We start from the raw sequence: 21,874 nt of genomic DNA, 5'->3' as shown, positions 1-21,874 counted from the left end.
TAGTCAAGGTGCACAAGCCAAGGTGCAGTGTACTCATGCATGGGAAGGATGTTGCAGTTTTTTGTGCCAGCTTGTCTTAACTGCTGAGAATTAGTAGAATATTCTGTCTGTTCCTTTTACATCCATGTAAAGTTATGTCATATAAGGGATATGTGATTGTGCTGTTCTTCTTTCAAAACAAGTTTTGAATTGACTTATATTTATATTGAGAGAGGGATAAAAGTATCAAAAATAATAAGGTGCACTAAGCTTTGTGAATATAGGTAGCTAGTTGAAAGATGTTCCCACTAGTTCCTGACATAGCATCTCACTGAAATTATAGCATAAGCTTTCAACTAGACCCAAGAAAGCTTACCTTGTGTAAAACACTAAGATTGTTAGCCACAGAAAAGAGATTTTGGAAGTTTTCTTCCTTAAGAGAACTACCAGTGTTGCATGGTTGCCATTTTTCCTCCCCATGCTTCTCTGTAATAGTCAATAATCAGCCCCTCCTTTTTTTTTTCTCAGGTGTTATACATGTTCACACCAATATTGATGAAAATAAACAAAACAGAGCTGTGATGGCTGACCCTCCTTTAAAAAGATGGGATGAAAATCAATGTGTGCTAAGTGCAAGTGGATAGAGAGAGTGGCAGAAGAAAGGAATTATTGTTTTTAAGCTACCAAGAAGCATTGCTCTCAGGGCAAAGATAGAACATAATATCTTTCTTTTTGTAATGAAGTTTTTTGTAACCTAACTAATGGCAACAAAACCCCCTAACGATTATGTGCATGTTCTCTTTAGAAGAAAATTAAGGAAGAGATTTCTGTTCCAGAGATGGAGTGGAAAGCTCCCTTTTAAAACCTTTCTAATCTAAAAGAAGACTGATCCATCTTTTAGTGAGTCTTGCACACACTGATTTTTTTTATGGTCTATGATCTCATTAGTGTTTGCTGGAAATAATTAAAACCCATAGCAGAAGATCATAATGGAAGGTAGGACAAAATAATATAATTGAGTACAGTAATGTAGGCTTTTAGATATTGTTGCCTGTTATTGTACATTATCTGATTTATTCCTCTCCAGTGTAAAAAAGGCTTCATTAGCAAAACCAAACCTTGTAGTAAAAAAAAAAAAAAAAAAAGAAAAGAAAAAAGAAACTGATGATATCCCTGATTACTTACTCATTTTCTTTCTAATTCTATGAACAAAAGTGAGAACTAAAGGTAGGGCATAGAGAATGGAGAGACTGAAGCCAATCTTAGCATAGGAAATACCTTGATATGATGTGCACTGTTATGCTTCTGTAGTTTTAACTAAAATTAATCCTAGGAGTAAAATTGCTTTTTTTTTTCTTTTTTTTTTTTTAATGAAAGAAGGTTTTTCATTCATGTGAAATCTTGAAGTATTTTGTATCAATGTCTTCTACGAGCGACCTACTACCATAGTAGAAAGTATGGTATGTAGTTACTCTCTCTTTTGTGCTGGCATTTATTGTGAGGGTTAAATTTTCTTCTGGGGATCCAGGTGAGATTCCAGGGCTCACTAGGGGTTTGGATGTGAAAGAGCAGAACGCTTGTGTGCTACCCTAAGAACTCTGTTCGAAGATTTATTAATTGCCTGTATATATAAAAATCATGCCAACTTAATATTCTGTGTGTATCAGAGATTGCTCCTTTGGTGGCCATTTAATGGACAGGGCCTTAAAATTTGCTATTGCCCACTGGAGTGTCTCAGATGGAGCTTTTTTTATAACACCTCTTGGCTCACTTTCACTGTCCTCTATTATAGTTTGAATGTGCTCTAGCACTTCCATTCAGTGGCTGAATTTGGCAGAATGTATTGAGTGTGCCATCAGATATTATGCTGCACTTACAGGGCTGTGGTCACTTGTACCCCTCAGAGCTATAGAGCAAGAGGGAATGGGACTCTTCCTGGATTTCCTGATGTTCTTTCTTTGAATGAAAAAGGCTTTGTGTGTTCTTGTATAAAACCACAGATAACAAAACCAAGAAGTAGTAGAAAATCACTCTTTTGTAATTCACTCCACTCTGCTTATGAACAGCCATGCCCTCAAGCTGTAGATCTTAGGCAAGGCAGTGAGTAGATGTTTCCTGGGATGATTGTAGAAGATTGTTAAGTGCAGATCAGTGAGAGAAGTGACTTCTGGAGTTGAGTGCTTTGCATTGCTAATGCTGGGTATGTCTCTTTGCTCTGACCTTCCTGGAAGCCAGACCCCTAAAGAGCTCTTATCTTTCCTTCTCCTCCTTCAGTCTCCATTGTGAGTCTTCCAAATTTAAAAAGATAATAGATCTTACTCCCCTGTTGAGGATTGGGTTTTGAATCTGTTGAAGGCAGATACAGCTGGAAATTCAACCTCTAAAGGAGTCTTGATTCCCATAGAGTTGGCAAAGCTGTGCTTCACTAACAGGTATCACAGATGTGTATGTGTGCAGCAATAAGCCTGTCAGTTCTGAGGAAGTTTTTCATCTTTAAGAAGACTGTGTTCACCTTTTCCTGATGGTGGTGTAAGCTGAGCAGCAGTGAGGCTAGACTTAAACAGTCAACAGCTGATGCTGTGACTGAAACAGCATCATGTTAGCCTACTAGTTCTCAAAAAAATGGTATGTCCCACCTAATACTAGAAACGTTAATGAAGCATTGGAGGAAAGCATCTGCTTATAGCGACTGTATATGTGGTGATAAGGAACCGTCCAGGAAGATGTTAGTACATGCAGGCTTTGTGAATGAAAGATTCTTTTTAGACTCACTGAATAACGTCTGCAAAGTTGAAACTTTGCAATATAGTAATTTTATCAAGGTTATCAAGATACCACAGCTTCCAGACTCAAAACCATAGGAGAATTTTCACTCAAGACTTTTTTTTATCTTGCACTAGGACTCATCTACAGCATTTTGCCTAGTCATAAGAGGATCTGAAAGTGGTATATAAATCAATCAATTGCCCTTGTTCTCTGGCAATGCAGAAGAGACCTTAGCCAGAGCAGTGAGTAGGGTATTTGTGTAAATGCAACTGCTTTTCAAATACCTCGGTTTAGCTTACATACATTTTGTGTATGTAAGTGAACACTGAATGTGTGTTGTGTTATCATTGAATAGACCAAGACTCACAAGAATGACAAAACCTAATCTGCAATTAATAAACTCTTTTGAAATAAATATATGGGTTGAAGGAGAGAAATGGAGGAGGGAAAGGAATTTGTTGTGTATCTGCTAAACAGGCCAAAGTGCAGTAGTGCAAGAATGATTAATGCTAGTTCTTCCTTCTTATTCTAGTAACTAATTCAGCTAGCAGAACATCATTCCTGTTGTTTGGCAATTATTTCACTTGATTTCTTGATAGCAGTGCAAGAAGTCTTAATACTTCTTCACTAATGTTATTGAGTGTTGAGGACTCCCCTCCTTCCTAAAAAATAAGTGAAGCCAGACCTCAGAAATGGATGCTTAATGTGCACAGTATCAAAATATGCATTCATACGTAAATTAATCACATTTTATGTCAAAGGTGGGACTACAGTCTGTTTGCTGAACATGCATGCATAAAGCTCACCACTTCTAGCTGGTTTCATCTACCATCACTTTTGTGAGCCATCTACGTAAAGTTGAGTAGGAAATACAAATTCCGCTAATTGCAGAGAACTGAGTTCTCTGTGTTTTCTGTGACTCAAGGAGGTGATTTATGCCTTTGTGATTTAAGGAGGCTAAATATCTTAGCAGGACAGTGGATGTTTGTGTACATAGTGCCTATTAAAGTTCATGGGAGTTTCCAAATTCATATTCAGCACATAAATTGATGGAGGGAGTTGCAGAGTGTGCTAATATCCTATTGCTTCCACTTATGTTGTGTTCTTTATGGGGACATCTTAGTGGCTGTACAAAAGGACTAAATCACAGCAAGCTATATAAAAAGCCAGTGATGAATAAGTGAGTTTGAGATTTAACAGAAGTGTAGTGAGTGACTGAGCCAGTCTGATTTTTGTAGGAAGCAAATTTAAAGGATCTCAGATAAAAAATTTCTGGCTCAAAGATGTGATGTTAACTCAAATGGTCCATTCTGCAGGAAATGCAACATAGAAAAGATGGAGTGAAAATACTTTTTAATGTTTCTCAAGTGACAGAAGGCAGGTATGCAGGTTCTCATTGTAATAGAAGCAGAAGACTACAGACATCTTCATCCCACTCCCAACTTAAGTATATAGGCAAACTGAATTGATTACCTGATTCTTCACTGATACCATTCATATAATCTCAGTTTACGAATTGCATAAAAAATAGTAACATCAGGAAATATGAGCATCCACGGGAAAACTATGCAGTACAGCCAACAGCAGCAAACAAAAATTGGAGCCTTTCTCTTCTAGAGTTAGTCCCCAGGTTTTCAGCTAGACACTAAATAAGTAAATAAATCCTAGCCAGCTATGTAATAAGATATGTACAGTGATATAAGGAATAATCAAATCAATTCAAAAGTCCTAATTTATGCCAAGCACTAAATTTTAATTATAACAACATATAAACATTCATAGTGTAAATAGCATGGCAAAATTAAAGCAAACATTTATACTGAGACTAGGACAGTGCATTTCTTTGTTAATGTTTATTTCAGGTATTAGATCTAGATTCTATAATTCAGATTACTTGAGTGCTTTAATCATAAACTGTCTTCCATTTGCTTGTATTTTCCATAATTCTCTCAGTGGAATCTTCTAGGGTATTTTGTCATTGCATGATGACTTCGTAAAAAAAGATTTGATCATAAGCATTTAGTGGTATTTGAAATATATAGACAGTGAGCAACAAAAAGGCATATTCTTCCTTGTTTCCAAATGACAATGTTCTAGGAATTTCTGATGCAAGGAGAGTTTCAAGTTTGGCAGTGCTGGGAAGACATTTCAGAACATACAAAGAACAAGGTGTTTGGCTTTGGGGGATCGTGCTTTAGCCAAGCTGTATTCTAGGGAGATTTTATGTTTACTACATGCACAGTAACCAGTGTGTCAAGTGCTTTCAATGAAGAGTTGATTCCAAAGGACCCTGCAGTTCTGTAATAGTGAAGATGAGTGGCAATTTCTTACTTGAAACTGTACATGGGTTTGAAATGTGAGAGCATGTTGGAGTAACTGCCCTTCTGCCTATTGTCAGGAATGCATAAGGAGGTACTCAGTTCTTGGAGCTGACTTTAGAGTTTATCTTTTGGGTACAGATGTTGACAGCATGTAGAGGCTGATTGGCAAGAAGCAGGACTGTGGTTACAGATGTTGGCATTTGGATGTGTAACATCTCTGATTATTTCTAAGATCCAAGTGGATGTATGATACTGAGGGAACCTAAAACTTTGTTTCTTCTTTAATGTCTTTTGAGAGATTATCAAAATGGGTGTATAAAATTATCAGAGGAGAAGGCATGGGGTAGAAAACATTAGCAGTGAAATCAGGAAAATTACGAAAACTGTTATCAAAGCCAGCGTCAGTCAGTAAAGCAGCTCCAATGCATAAAACTGCTTGGGTTTGAGGATCTGTATGTTTTTCTTGCAGTACTGAGGGCAAAAGCAGAACTTGCATGTTCCTGCTAGTACACACAGCAACACTTGTTATCCTCAAGGACAAAAACAGGGCCAAACATGGAAGAAACACTTATCTGAAAAAACATGCATCTTAAAGGCTTCCTGTCCTTGGATACAGGCTGCATTTGTCTTGTTAAGTACCTGCAGACCTTCCACCATGAGGTGCCTGAGAGCTTGAAATGCTGTATTGTTAGCATGAGGTTGAATATGTATATATATATATAATTAGCATTTATTAGTATCACTAGTTAAGAGTAACAGCTGAATCTCTGGTTGACATCTTGTTTTATCCAGCTTGCATATATGTTGTTTTTAAGTTATCAGCCTCTGCATTAATTGTTTTACTGGCTGTCATGTGGTCCTGTTGAAGAGAAAAATCTATTTGGGGTGCAAACATGACCACTTCTCCTGATGGGTCAGGAGACACTTCAAGCATGACCATTGCCTTTGGATGTAAAGCATACATAGCCTGTTGGCAGCTTTTCCTCCAATTTATTTTTTTCCCCTGCTACTGAGAATCTTTGAATGACAGTACATGCTATGAAGGTTTGAGCACTAACTGTTTTCTATGGCTACTCCCCTGTGTATGGCTACTCCCCTGTCCCTGATTTTTTGCAGCTGAAAGAACTAAAGACAGTAAAGCATATGCCAAAAGTGCAAGTCCCACAGAGAATATTTTCTTCATGCTTTCATATATATCTGTTACCATGTAAACCCATTTTCTAGCTAGACACAGTATAAAAAGGGATAATGAAGATAGTGTTCTTCAATTGTGAGCAATAAGAGGACTGGCTACCCTGTTTCTCTGCAAAAGCCTCTTCGGCTCTGGATTCCAGCTCTGTCTTCTTCCTCTTCCCCTTTCTCCCAACTCAAAATCCATGTCACTCAACATGCAGAAGAGAAGGCTTCAGGGAGACCTAACTGTGGCCTTCCAGTACCTTAAGGGGGCTTATATAAAGGAGGAAGAGGGAATTTTTATAAGGGCAGATAGTGACAGGACAAGGGGCAATGGTTTTAAACGAAAGAGGGCAGGTTGAGATTAGATTTTGGGAAGAAATGCTTTACTCAGATGATGATAAAGCATTGGAACAGTTTATCCAGAGTAATTGTGGATGCTTTATCACTGGACAAGTTCAAGGCCAGGTTGGATGGGACTTTGAGCAACCTGATCTAGTAGAAGGTGTCCCTGCCCATAGCAGGGGGGTTGCAACTGGAAGATCTTTAAGGCCCTTCTCAATGCAAACCATTCTGTGATTTTGAGTCTATGATTCATTCAGCAACTTGGGTTAATACCTCTTCCCCAAAAAGCGCCACCTCGTATTTCATAAACGTAAGAAAACAAAATCTGCAACATGTCGTTGGGCTACCTTCACTTGATATATGAAGAGTAGGAGAGTGAAAAAATACCAGTGTCTCGATCAATAATTTAGGTGGATGATATCTTCAAGAGGATCAGAGGCTACTAAGTGCTCTCACAACTGGGACAGAAGAACCCCAGCTTTAAGCTCCGAGTATTGGCTCTCACTTAGAAAATTGTAGGTCTCTGCTAATGTTGATTAGGGAAGATTAGTACCTATCAAGAAATTATTAATAGCGAACTTTGAGTTGAGTGTCATTTAAAAAAAATTTATATAGGGGCAAGGGAAAGGTTTCATTAGAGATTATTATAAACAGTCAGTTTTAAGAAAAAGAGCTTCATTGAATAGGAGAGTCTCAGCCTCTTCTATAATCAGGCTATGTTTGTTTTCTAGTTCTGCACCTACCTCTGCTCCCTTATCAATCTAAGCCCTCCTAAAACTTTCTGTGCATGTTCTTGTTGCTATTTTCATGTATTAGAAAAGGAATACATGCTTTTAAAGCTTTCTGCCCTATTTCAAACTACTTCTCAAGGACCCATGAAATCCTAATAAATCCTAATCAATAGCAATTGCTAATAAATCAAAAGGTAATTGGGATGACTATCTGTATGCTAATATTGTTTTTTAAATAAACTGGCAGAGCTGAATGGTGATTGATTAAACCTTTTGCTGTGGTGGGAAGACTGTAGTTGTGTGTGGTGGTCTCTTGCAGAGCCAGCAGAGCTTTGACAATTAACAAACTTTCTTGAGCTGTAGTCTCACCCACCTCTCTGCAGGCTTCTCCTTTTTCTTCATGTCCATTCTGCAACACTGACAGGAGTCTGATGACTCCTGATTTCTGCTCACAATTTCTGTTGTGGATCTGGTGAAGGTAAAGGAGTCCAGAGGGCATGGTAGCACAGAAGTATAGTATGACTAATTTCTAGAAAGTGATAGTATATGTCAGTGTTATGCTGTCAAGGGATATACCTTAGGGGTGATATGTTTTCATTCTCATCACAGTGTGAAGTACAGATATGAATTGCTGAGGCAGTCTCAAGTATTTTCTCAAGTGTTTTCCTCCCTCAAGCAGAGCTTCAGCTGGCTGGCCATGTCTGAAGTTTTGATTTCACTTACAGTTAAGGGTGAATTTGTTGGGCTTTTTTTTTCTTAAACATTTGAGATTTAAGTTTTTAAGGTGAAAGTAAATATGCGTGGAAGCTAGGTGAGTGTGGGGAGAAAAGCCATATTACTTACTTCTGGAGCATGGCTGCCAGTTTCTCCTCAGCTGACTAAACTTCAAAAGTGGGCTGCGTATTTCTACCACAGCCTTCTTCCTGCACTTTTCATCACTTTGCAAGGAGGTAGTTTTACTAGTAGTCAAAGCAGTAGTGAAGAAGATAAATCAAACTGCTTTTAATTTATCTCCTCAAGATTTGTGAGGGTTTTGTTTTGAAGTATTTTGGGGGCTTTTTTTGTTCATTTCTCTTTAAATGAAAGCTCAAAAGGAGCTGGCTGTTGCTGTAGGTCCAAGGAGAAAGAGGCACTACCTTACTCCTTTGAGAACAATGGATCTGCAGTGCTATTGCTGTGCAGCGATCAAAAGGGGGAGAGAGGCAGGAGCAGCAAGTGAAAAATGACTTTTGGATTTCAAAATAAGCTTGTAGCAAATAGAAAGATGGAGTTTTGAATTGAAGGATTTTCAAAATGGCAAAAAGATCTTCCAGCTTCTATGTTTGCCATTTCTATGGTGTTGGCCTTGAGTGGCTGCATTCCTAGAGCTGTCTGATAACAGCTCAGAGCTGTGCATGGCTGAATCAATAAGGCATATCCAATAATGTCTGAAATCTGCAAGCAAATCACTTTTTCCTTTTCTATATTATGCTTTCTTTTGACATATTATTGTCCACTACTAGAGTGTGTCATGAACCTTGGAAGCACACGGGGTGTAATTGAGAGGCTAAGTTAGACCATGTTATAACAAAGTGTAAAAGCCTGATGTGAAAACCTCAGGGACTTCTCTTAGGGAGAGAAATTACCAGGTACAGCTGGCATAGGAGAGGATGTGAATTTTAAAAGCAACCTTTTTTTTTTTTTTTCAGAAGGGAACAAGAAGTGGCTGCTGTGCTCTGGGTTTGCAGCTCTGTTTCCCTCACATATGTCCTGTGTGAGATGGGAAGGAAAGTGTCACAGAACACCCAGAAGTTGGCTTGGGTAGTTGTAGGTTATGGGGCACTGAGAAGGATGAGAAATAAAGTTTTGCAGCCATTTGTCTTTCAGATGATGAGGGAGTGGTGATGTGTGAAGTCTATTCCTGATTGTCTCAGGCAAAATCCTGCATTCATCTGACAAGCAAAACCACACATTCTCTATGCAGAATGTCACAAGATGCATCATCCTTGTATGTCTGAGGGAGTTAAGGGATGCTGGGACTGAATATGGCAGTGATTCCTCAGTGACTCTGCCTCTCACTCTGAAGACAGGAGCAAGCAGGTGTTCAGCTTATTTTCAGGATGACCTAACAATTTAGTTTAAGCAGACACCACTGTTTCCTTTGCAGCTGGGGGAACATGTGACTGTGGCTGCACAGTCCGTGTATGTGTAGCACAGTATCACTCTTAACACAGGAGCAACACTGAAGCTGCTGTGGCTGACAGGTAGAAACCTGAAGTGTGAAAGAAGTAGCTGAATCTCTTCCAGAGAGTTGCCTTGGGATACAACAGAATGAAATGAGAACTGGAATCTGTTCAGCCCCTGTGCTGCTTTTGGTACTGTGCTAATCCTTTACAAGTATCTGGCCAATGAGGACTTGGCATGGTATATATTAAGGTCTTTTACAAATGTGTCATTTCAAGGATAATATTACTACATAACAGTGCATATTAAATGGCACTCATTTGTTATTACTATTTAGGATCCTCTCTGAGGGTCTTCTCCCAGCAACAAAAGTCATTAATCTTATATTTATTGTACCTCTTGATTCAAGGCATTGGATAAGCATCCACACTTCTTTGAATATATCTGCTTGGAATTTATGTACTATATATAATGTGGCAGCATAGCAACATGATGTTCTCTGTACCAATAAGACTATTTTTGAAGTGCTTTCCTGAATGATTTCCTACCATCATCTTCCATTTACCTTTGTCATGGTTGCAGACTGTTAATGATGAACAGACCTGATTTGGGTGAAAGTTCACTATTAACTTAATTATCTTTTATTCAGGTCCACTGGAGTACTGCAGTAAGTGCTGATTACAATCTCAGTCTTTCTCTTACCCTGAGTTCTGAATTTGCACTGCAGATAGTCTGCTAAAAATGTGCCAAGGTTTTTTTTTTGTTTGTTCTGAATATCCTGACTATGGGATTCATGACCGACTGTTGGTCCTTTTAGAGTTGCAATATTGATATTAGAGCAAGAAAAGGGCTGTGGTCAGACAGATGCTTCTACCTGAGGCTGTATATCTCCTGTACTCATTCTGCATGTCCTTTAGCATAGGAGATGTTCACAGGTACCATCATTTTCTACTGGAATCCCAAAAGGCTCTTGTTTAGAAGCCTAATTAAGATTTTGGTGCATAAATCAATGGCAGTGCAATTCCGTCTCCCCCCGTGGTGTTGAGCACCACTGTGTTACCTGTTTATCTCAGCTTTGACTTCTGTGGGCAGAAAGTACACGTACTAAGTCTAAAGCTGGTAGGAAAGTACCTCTATTCCTTTGTGGAGTAAACTCCATGGATCTTAATTTTTGTTTTTGTTCAAAATCCTAAATGCTACGCAAAGCCAACTTTCAGGTTTTCATCCAAGTCATGCCATTTTGCCTTCCCACCTCAGCAGCAAGAAGTGGTTTCCTTGACTCATGCTGTGATTTGTACTTTTGCGTCTGAGAAGCCTGACCTGACTGTGCTCAGGTGCTTCAACCTGAAAGATTGACTTGTGACTGAAAGTGGTTGAGGATCATGGATTTATTTACCCTCGCATGCTGTTGTCACAGTTGGCTTTAATTTCTTACATGAAAGTTAACTTGGGTTGTTCTGTCTGTGCCATAGCTTACATTGTACTCATTGAAAGAGCAGTTTTCATTCAAATCTGTATCGATTTTGCACGTCTCTGTTACCTGCAGCTATGAAAAAACACCGCATCAGGGCATGCTGTGAAATAATCTCAGAGAGGGCTTTGGAAGTGGCAGAATGAAGTTTCTAAACCCCTATTTAGGAACTTAAGCACTTACGCTTTGCTGACAGAGAAGAATACTCTGTGGCTCTGTTAGGCTTATCTGGTTCTTGGAGCAAGTCTCCTCTGATACATTGTTTCAGGTGTGAAATTCATGTTTATAATCTGAGAGTGTTCCTTTGAAACAGTTTTTATTAGTGTGCAACTCTGAAATGTTTCATGACCAACTTTTTTGCTTTTCAAGTGTCTTTTATAAACCATGGCACATTGATATACTGTCACATCAATAAATTAAGTTTAGGGACTAACCTAAACAAATGCCAAAATCATTAGCTGTTAATTAACCTTCTGTATTTCTCTCCAAATTGACTTCAGTTTAATGGACAACGTCTGCTCAGTTCACTTGCTATATGCTCATACAAACAAAAAAACGTTCCTGACACAGAATTGAATGATGGAGACGGAAGAGGGAAAGTAAGGAAAAGAGTGGAAAAGATGTGTGAACACATCTACATTACAGAGTACCAGCATCAAAATATTAACTGTGTGGTTGGGGCAGCAGAACTGGGAAAAAACGGGTCATGCTTAGGACTTTACTGTGCTACCTTTGCCCCTGGCACCCAGTAAGAATATCCTTTTGGGCTGCATGGCAAAGGTTTCGGCTTCCTAGGGTTTGTTTTGGAGTTATGGTGATATATATTTATTTTTTTAATAGTACCAACAAACACTCAGTTTCCTAAACAGGCATGATAGCTCATAAAAAAATACCTGCTTTAAAGTCAGCAAGAGGCTCTTGGAGCTATGTTCATTCATGTGTTTTTATTGAACTCAATAATAGATGTTCTTTTTTTATTCTTGTCTCTTGTTTCCAAATCACAGATGGGAAGAGCATAGCTCATCTAAGCTTGCTGGAGAGCATGCAAATGACTTTGTGTTGCTTGTCTGGCATGACCTTAATTAAAGATGGCATTTGTTTGATGTGTATGGCCAAGTGTGAGATTGTGCTTGCTTAGGTACTGGAGTATTTTGTGCCCTCATCCGAGAACCTGTGTTGGGTACTCAGCCTCTGTGCCAGCGTGCTCTGGGCAATGTGTTAGTTCTGAACCAAAGCAGAAGTCTGTACTTACATCCCCCCAAGGAGGCTTCCACGAGGCTCTGCGTGTGTTCAAGCATTACTGCTGTGAATGATTTTCAAGATCTGACCTGAATTTGACTTCATGGTGGTGGCATTTTGTTAATGCTTTACTGCATTTCGCTCCCCTTTAGAGCTGTGCACCTTTAACTCAGTCCTGCTACCTTGTGTTATGCAGAAATGTCTGTTGTTTTGGTGAAACCACAGCGCCCTGATTCTGACTGCTCTGTGTGGGATGCTCTTCACACTCATGATATAAAATACTTTTTAACAACCTTAAAAAAGCTTGATCACAGAATCGTTTAGCACAGAGTTTGGCATAGAGTCCAACCTTTGACCAATCACCACCTTGTCAACTAGACCATGGCACTAAGTGCCAAATCCAGTCATTTCTTGAATGCCTCCAGGGATGGTGACCTCACCATCTGCCTGGGCAGTGCATTCCAATGTTCAACAACCCTTTCCAGGAAGAAATTCCTCCTGATGTCCAGCCTGAACTTCCCTAGTGCAGCTTGAAGCTATGTCCTCTAGTCACTGGTGGCCTTGTAGAACAGACTGACCCCCACCTTGCTACAGCCTACTTTGAGGTAGTTGTAGAGAGCGTTAAGGTCCTCTCTGAGAATCCTTTTCTCCAGGCTAAACAACCTCATCTGGGCCTCATATCACTTACTCTCTAGACCACTCCCCAGCTTCATTGCCCTTCTCTGGACACGCTTCAGCACCTCAAGGTCCTTCTTGTAGAGAGGGGCCCAGAGGGTAGGGAAGGGCCCCAGTGCTGCTGGACACAGAACTTGAGCTGCGGCCTCACCAGTGCCAAGTACAGGGGGACAATCACTAACCTAGTCCTGCTGGCAACACTGTTTTTGATACAAGCCAGGATGACATTGGATGACATTGGCCTTCTTGGTCACCTGGACACATTGCTGGCTCATGTTCATCTGGCTGTCGACCAACATCTCCAGGTCCTTTTCTGTTAGGCCATTTTCCAGCCACTCTGCCCCCAGCCTGTAGTGCTTCATGAGGTTGTTATGGCAGAAATGTAGACCTGGCACTTGGCCTTGCTGAACCTCCTACTGTTGATTTTGGCCCATCTTTGTAGCCTGTCCCTCTGCAGAGCCTTCCTGCCCTCCAGCTGGTCAACTTTGTGTCATCCATGAATTTACACTCGCTCCCCTTGTCCAAATCATCAATAAAGATATTAAACAGAACTGGGCCCAGCACTGATCCCTGGAGGACACCTCTAGTGACCGGCCACCAACTGGATGTGGCACCATTCACCACCACTCTGGCCCTCCAGCCAGTTCTTAACCCAGCACAGAGTGCACCTGTCTAAGCCATGGGCTGCCAGCTTTTCCAGGAGAATGCCCCATGGGAGACAGCATCAAAGGCTTTGCTGAAGTCCAGGTAGACAACATCCACCTTTCCCTTATCTGCTAGGTGGGTCACTGGTCATAAAAGGAGATCGTATTGGTGAGACACTACCTGCCCTTCCTACACCCATGTTGGTTGCGTCTGATTCCCAGATTATCCTGTATGTGCCATGTGATCACACTCAAGATGATCTGCTCCATAACTTTGCTGGGTGCTAAGGTCAGGCTGACTGGCCTGTAGTTTCCTAAATCCTCCTCCTAGTCCTTCTTGTGGATGGGCATTACCTTAGTGAGTTTAACCACCCCACTGACTATGTATGATTCAAAAATATTTGTCAGGAACATTGTTGAAAGAGCAGATCTTTCATTTGAGAGCTTTTATTTTTTTCCCCACTCATTTTATTGCCTCATAAATAAATACTGCTATTCTAATGTTTCTCAAATAGGTTAGCATAATCTGTTATGTTGAATTTTACCACAGTTAATATCAAGATCTATATACCTAAAATATTAATCAAAATATTTCTGAAACAGTGTTTGCTGTTCAAAAGCTGGTGTTGACAATAAATATCTGTTTCAGCTTCCAAGGGAAGTTTACATAAACATAAAAAGGTTTTTCTTTTGTTAGAAAGAATGCTAAAAATATTTTAATTTAGTAGTGTATATTCTATATACAATGTTAATATGCATAGAATCAATTTTTATGTACATATATAAATAAAAAGTGCAGAACTTGGCTTGGTGGAGTTTTATTTGTTTTTGTTGGTTTATTTAGCACACTCACTAAAGATTCTAGTAGATTCAAAAGACTTACCCTGCCAAAGAAGGGGGTATCAGAATTAAAGTAGAAGGTCCTGGTACAGATGATAATAAAATATGCTGGTAGATCTACATGAGCTGTGAAAGAATAATTTCCATTTTCTTTCACTTTGAAAGTAATTTGTGATTGATAAACTTGTCTGGATTATCCTTTTCTTCTTTTGGAATGGGTGTTCAGTAAAGCTCTACTTGATCTAGTTCTGTTAAAAAATTACTTAATATATGTTTTGGTTTTTTTTCTTCCCTCAGAATCTTATATTGAGTTAATGACTTGAAAGCTGTGGTAGAAATTGTACATTTAAAATTCACAAGAAATAACATGTTAAAGCAGTATATTTAAATCCACAGGAATTTGCTTGCTCAGTGACTATGCTAATAATAAAAATTTATGTACATAAATGTACACATAGAGATTCTCTCACCTTACTTATTTCTCCTCGTGTTTTCCCTTATCCCCTTTTCTGAGTTGAGCACTCCTCGAGAGAATTGGCTTTGAACCTACCATGGGGCTACCGGGAAGTGGATTTGTGTGTTAATTTCAGATGGGTTTTAAGCTTGCTGATAACTTTTCCCTTCTGTGATGAGATTTCCTTTTATTAGTTAATGCTGGCTTTGCTGCATTTGGACTGCATTCTCCCTCACTCTCTATGAGTAGCAAAATTATAACTACCATAAATGCAGAGAGCATGGAGGAAGAGGAGGTGGAATAAAGAATTTATTTTCATGTGTTTGGGATTACTACATTATTCTCAAATGGCAGGGGAAAGTGGATTTTAATAGTCTCCCTAAAGTTAGGGGTAGGGGAAAAAAAAACAAACAAAAATAAAATTATTTACTTCATCTTCCTCTGTGTCTGTATTACTGTCATTCTTGTTTCAGACTAATGATTAAAAGATGTCTTTTTATTTATTCAGATTTGTTTAGTAGGAGTGAGATGTAAATTGTATTTTCCTTCGATGTTAACAGTAGTTTGACGAGAGACTCAAGGTGAGCTGAATATTAGAGAGCAGAAAGGGAGTTTCGAAGGCATCCCTGTGAAAACTAGGAGTACTATAGGAGTACCACACGTGGGTAATTTGAGGCTTGCAATATATTTGTGTTGTGTAGGGAGTAGGTGGAATTGGATGAATTTGGCTCTTCCTTTATCCAATCGTATCCTGCAGCTTGGTCCAAATAAGGAACTCTATAGCTTAGCTTATCAGAAGAAATTGGAAATTTTGGTTAAAGTTTCTGTTTCCCAGATATTACTGTTTAGCTTTGCACTCAAAAGACACAAAGTGTAGTGTTTTCCATTACTCAGTTTAAGTTGAAAGGCAAAGGAAAGTTTCTCTAAGAAAATTTCTAACATATAATTTTATTTTCCAGTAGCCTTCAATTTTGTAATAACTTGCTTGTTTTAAAATTATTTTACTTATCCAACTCTCCTGAACCTGAGGTGCAGTATCATTATAATGCAGTTTAAAGACTAAAAGAAATTGCTCAATTTGTAGTATCTCAAAAATGCGTGTTCTCAAGGAGCGATTTCTGGTGCTTCTTGACTTCTGGTTCACAGTGCCATTTATGTAGCCTAGTTCTGACACCAACTTTAACAGTTCTGTGAGAAAAGCATTTAATTTGAGTTAATATTGAGTCTATATGCTTGCTGGGAAGACTAGTGAGTGTGCGCAGAAGGCACAGATGAAGTAACTGATCTCAACTGAACATAAATAACGTAAAAACCTCACTAAAGAAAGATACCATAGGTGATACTAAAGACCACACACTCTCATGTTCATATCATGAAGGGCATAGTAGCTTTTGATACAGATTATGTATACTTACAAATAGAGTTGAGATGAACGATTCTTTAAATGAATATTTTAAGATGGTTTTGTGAAAAGAAGAAATTATGTTTCTGTAGCCTCTTATACCTTGCTAGTCCTTCTGAATCTGGCTTTTCAGTCTAGGCAGGTATCTTGGAGATACATATTCATGGACTATTCAGGTGTCTTTTCACTACTGGTTTGAACATTCTGTCTTAGATAAAAATCCTTTGGATTTTGGTGCGATAACAGATGGCTTGAAAATGAAGGCTGAGGACATAAGCATGAACAAAAAGTGCACCTCTTGGCAGTGGGATTTTAGATAGCTGTAGCTATGTGGATTCATATGAACTGAAGCTGAATCTTTTCTAATGGTAGGACACCTTGGAAACTTCACACAACTTACTTTCAGGAGAATTACATTTAGCACTGCTAACTTTATTGTGGAGCTGCAGTCAGGTTGGGACATGGACCAAGCTGCTATGAACCATGTCACAAGAACATTAAACATCCCTTGGCCACCCACAAGGCATATTTCTGATACTATGGCAATTGCAGTAACAAAATCTAGTTTCGCTTTTAAGGGCTACTTTTTAAAAATGTCCATGCAACTAGACAAAAGGGGAGAATAAAGGTATTTCTAAATGGCAAAACTACTAAAAAGTTTAATGTTTAATGCTGCCATGAAATAGTAAATAAAAACCTAGGTGAAAATTTAGCAGTCTTTAATACTTCAAGCTACAGAAAAGTGTGCTGAGCATATTGAGCATTTTGGGCAGTGATATTTTCTTTCTCATTGCACACATTACACCCTCCCTTTTTTCTTACATCATAATTGCCTTTCCATACATTACCAGAAACATTTCTTTAAGAAAAGTCATGCCTTTGAAAACAGAAGCATTCAGTTTGAAAATGGTTTCTGATTTTACTACTGAATATGTTTTGAAACAGATTTCTCTGAAACTTGTCTGACAAAGGGATATTGCAAGCAATACTTTCCTTTTATATATACAAAAGCTAAGCCCAAGGAAAATCAAATTTTAACAGGCCATGCAGTTCCATCACCTTAAAAAAATAGGAAGACAGTCAAAATCCAATTTTTAAATAAAACTGGTGCCTGCTTGGACTGTAATCATTAACTTGATGTTAAGCTTTATGGGAAGCGAAACCTTTTACAACCTTATTCTTCCCTTACTATGGTCTGTAGGATTTTCTTTCCTCCTCTAAAGCTGCTTTACAGTGCAGGTATATAAGCTGCTGTTGTGTCTCCTCTGGTTCAGGTTGTATTTTCAGAGTTTGGCCTTGACTTCTGGTTCCTAAGATAGATGTAGCACCCAAGTCTCCCATTCCCCAAGCCCGAGTGTCGTCTGCAGTTGCCTCCTTTGCCTGTGCCCACCCCTGGTATAGCTGCACACCTTCCTTGGGTCACAGACCAAGTACTGCTGGTGAAAACTATCACAGGAGTAGAGCAATGAGACTGACACCTCCTGCCTAGCCGATCACAGTCATGGGAGGTGAGGTCCAGTCCAGAGCAAAATACATAATTTTGCTACCTATTTTTCTGGTCACAGCTCAGGATCTTTGCTGAACTGGTAAACAAGAGGTCGTGTTTGCACAGAGGAACAGAAGGAGATGATGAGTTTCTTTCCCAGAGCTTGTATTTTATTAGATATTGTACAGACGTAAGTAAGAGACTACCACTGCATTAGAGACTGGCATTAGCAACCTACAGGTTGCTTCCAGTGGGTATTGTGTGTTTTGTAGATATTATGTTATCCATTTTCTCTCCGCTTTGTCTGTCTTGTTTTTATTAAGGCAGTGCCTGGAGAGGGTCTATGATGTGCCAGTCACTGTAAGCACAAAAACTCTTAGGCCTAGGTTCTGTTCATATTACGTTTAAGAAAAAAGAGATAGGGACTGACGAATGACAAGAGTAAAAGATGTACTAAAGTACTTTGCTTGCCTGATGCCCTGCAGTGCCTTCATGCACTTGTTCAGAAGCTGAGTTTTCCTTAGATTCTGGAAGGTCCCTGTACAAGGGCAAGTGTGCTGCGACATGTGTATTAAGGAGAGCTCGGGGTTTTGAGGATGGAAGAAGAAAGAAGGCTCAGCTCAGTTAAATATTCAGACAATGGAAAAAGGAAGCAGGGAAAATATGACAACCCTTAGTTAATAGTTTGGTTTGTGTTACTGTCATTAACTACCACTATGGCCTAGTGGTATCAGCTCTGGTGGTGGTGTGAAATAGCAGCTCTGGGCCTTGTTGAAGAAGTGACTGTCTGTTCATGTTCCAAGTTCTTATACTTCTCCCCACAGGAAAACTATGACTGTGCTTCAGAGAGGGCAGCATAAAACATATGCTGTAGAAATGGTTTTTGTTTGCTAAAGAAACACAAAAACCTCAAGTATGGTCTACCTGAAGCTTTAAGGGGATTCCTTAATGAGAAGCTGTTTTACCTTGCTCCTTCCAGGGCACGGCTGGACAGGAGAAACCCTCTTTGCTCAGAGTTTGCTCAGTAGTCCTGCTGATCTGCACCTTCTGCCAGGCTGCAGGCAGCGCAAGTACTCAGCACATTCTTTGCTTACTGTAATGTAAATCTCCTTTCTTAATGTTCTTTTTAAACGAAGTTAGCACCTCTAGTAGTAGATTTTGGTAGTGGTGATAAGAGCACTGACTTTTATATCCCTTGCTTAAAGCCATTAAGACAAGTCAAGACTTTGTAGAATCTCTTAACAGGATCAGCCGTCTTTTCCATCTAAGTAAATCATGGCACTGTAGTTCTAGCAGTCTCTGGACAGTAAGTTAGTATTTTTCTTGCCTTGTCATTATTTAAACTACTCCCCTTGCTTTGACAGGCTTTGTAGTAGAAGACTAGGTCTTAATTTTGCTGGCAGTTTCTTTGTAAAATGGCTCAATGCTGTAGCAGAAAATGGCTTTTTTGTGTCAGTGGTAACTGAAGGCTAATATTTCAGGCATGAAAGAGTAGAAGGGAGAGATGGCTTGACAGCAGGCTGAAAACCCTTCTGAAAAAAAGCCTTCTCTCAGGGAGACATCAGGCTCTGCAATTTCCAGGCAGTGTGGAGGGAAACACGTTACAGAATCGTAAACGACCTAAAGATGGTCAAAAATGATGATCCTTGATACCAGCCTCTGGCTGAAATGCCACATAAGTGAAGAGCAGAACAAAGCGGTGCCTGAACCTTGTTTTGTGCTGGGTATAACCCAGCTGACCCTGCTCCCTAGAAGATACAAAATCCCTATCCTGGGATGACTGGACACTAGAGTGACAGGAAGTTACACGCGTCTTTAGCCTTAAAAGGCCCATTACAAGAACTTAAAGGCACCATTTGGGCAGTTTGCTGCTCTTCTCAGGGGATTCAACAACTGGGTGCTGCATAGAGTTCTGTTTGCATTGAATAGCAGCGAACTCTTTAATGTGTGGAAGAGGACTGAGCAAAGTAAATGGAAAACTATACATAATGAATGCTGCTATGCAAGCTGTTACCTCAATAGTAAGAATTTCCATGTTTCTTTTTAGGCAGGTGTATACTAGCAATCTGCTGTTTGATCATGTTTGCCACCAAAACACTTAGCACGAGAAGTGTGCACAGCTACCAGCTGTCAAGAATTTGCATGTTCTTAAGGTGTACCATGAAGCATCTTTTGCCTGCTTCTGTTCTTGTTTGTGTCCCAATAATTTAGTAATTGCCGTAGCTCTGCCTTACAGCGACACCTGCCGCTGCAGTCAGGCTTGGCAGAAAGCTGGTTCTTGGCTCCGAGGTGTCAAAAGCTCCCCAGGTGATTGCTGGGAGCTTTGCTAGAATATATTCAAGTTCACTGTCTTCTTCCTGATTCTGGTGTTATCGCAACAGAAAAGGAACGTCCCTCAGGCCAGCAGTTGGAACACACATGGTGTACACGTGCCAGTGCCAAACTTAATGCCCATGAAGCTTTTTGCCCAAATTGTGTTGGTCAGCTTCAAAACTGATACAGAACACACTGTAAATTACATCAATCAGCGATAGAAAATTAAGGTGTATGTTTAGAAAAGTACTTGAATTGAAGTAATTATATGGCTAAAGCCTGGATTTTGCTGAAGTACTTGCTAACCATGGTCTTGATCCATTAGTGGGGGGATTGATCAATGACTGAGGGGCTTGATTCCTGGCCTGTCTTTGATAACCTCTGTAATTCATATCTGAAACTGTTTGTGGCTTATACCGGAGGCAGATTTTATCAGATAGGGTGACTTCCCTCACTTTCCCTTATAAATCCCTGTTAGACCTCATTTCTTCCGTATCCTAACAATAAATTGGAAGGTTAGGGTCAGCTGGAGGATGTTCAAGTTGATCCATCAGTGTGAATGAAAGGTGGATGGAAACCAGTGATCCCACATCTTAAACTGAAAAGCAAAAGTTAACATGAGGTTGGGTGCCTTGGAAAATTATGTCACTAAAGTACAGATGTGTTTGAATATAAACGTAACTCTGATTCCCCATTTCTTCCTCCCTCCAAACTGGTGTAGGGCTCATTTTCTTAGGGTTCAGGTAGTCAAATGGAAAGACTGAATCAAGAGAGATCCTGGAAGGGGGCTGCTTGTGTTTTGTTCAGAAAGATGTACATCTGTCAGTAGCAATCTTTTGTTCTTTTCTCAGGCAGATTTCCCAATAGTTTGGTCAAGGATTGAACAAGAGTAATTGGACTGGACATACTAACTTTAGGATATGGTCTCACAGGTATGCCACAAATCAAATGAGTTTGTGCAAAAAAATTAACAGAATTGCTGCTGGCTAGGAACTGAAAATTCACCAGGAGAGAAACTTTAGTGATATTCTCTTAGATGAGAGATTTTGTTAGTTTATAGTTCAGTGAAATATATTTTCCAGTGTCAAAATAGATAACTTATTTCAGTAATAGAAAAATAACATTGTTTTTTCCAGCATGAAAGTAATCCTACCAGGGATACATATACTGTACCATGCTAATATAATTCTACTTTAATACGAAGTAGAAATTTAATATTATTCCTGAGATGTTACTATTGCATTATCAGAAATGAATTTCAGCAAGAGCAAAATGACTGATGTTCCAAACAATATTATTAAAGTTTGCAGCAGGTCTCTTATAGACTGCAATAAGAATTTAAAGGTTACCTTTAATTATTTGTTGTGTGTTGGGTTTTGGGTTTATTTTTCTGTATGGTTAGTTTTAATTATTTCCTCTTATACAAGCCTTTTTTTCTTAGTATTCTTATTTTTTAAAAGAACAGTGGATTGATGGTTCTCTTATTTAGGTTTGTTTGTTTATTGTTCCAAATGCATATTGCATTGTTTTACTGTTGAATGGATGGTGTCATTCCTCTTTAGAAGAGGAAAGACTAGGAATGCCCTGGTGAATTCAGTTGTGTTAGGAAGTGAATGTTTCGTTAAACATTGCATGCTCTTTTTACTGTGTGAGGAAATGCACCACTCATGCTTGAGAAGAAAAGAGATATAATTTGATTTCCTATCTGTCCCCATTCTTTACTATCAAAACAAGACGGATACTTCCCTGAGGGCAGCTGGTTGTTTCCTTCCCCTGCAAAGGCTTTCTCAGCAGTTGTGGTGGCCAGGAGAGTGGCATCAGTGGTGCCTCAGTGTGACTCTTTGCTGCTGGAAGAAGGCAGCATCTTTGCAC

General features: G+C 39.3%; 1 protein-coding gene across 7 annotated transcripts in view; it reads left to right on the top strand.

Moving 5' to 3' along the window:
- The window catches only part of TPK1 (thiamin pyrophosphokinase 1), a 298,387-nt gene that overhangs the window by 76,782 nt on the left and 199,731 nt on the right, over positions 1 to 21,874 (top strand). The gene's annotated exons all lie outside the window — the stretch shown is intronic.

This window comes from Pseudopipra pipra, chromosome 1 (genome assembly GCF_036250125.1).
Source record: "Pseudopipra pipra isolate bDixPip1 chromosome 1, bDixPip1.hap1, whole genome shotgun sequence".
Lineage (NCBI taxonomy): Eukaryota > Metazoa > Chordata > Aves > Passeriformes > Pipridae > Pseudopipra > Pseudopipra pipra.
This window is presented reverse-complemented; position numbering and strand designations above follow the sequence as displayed.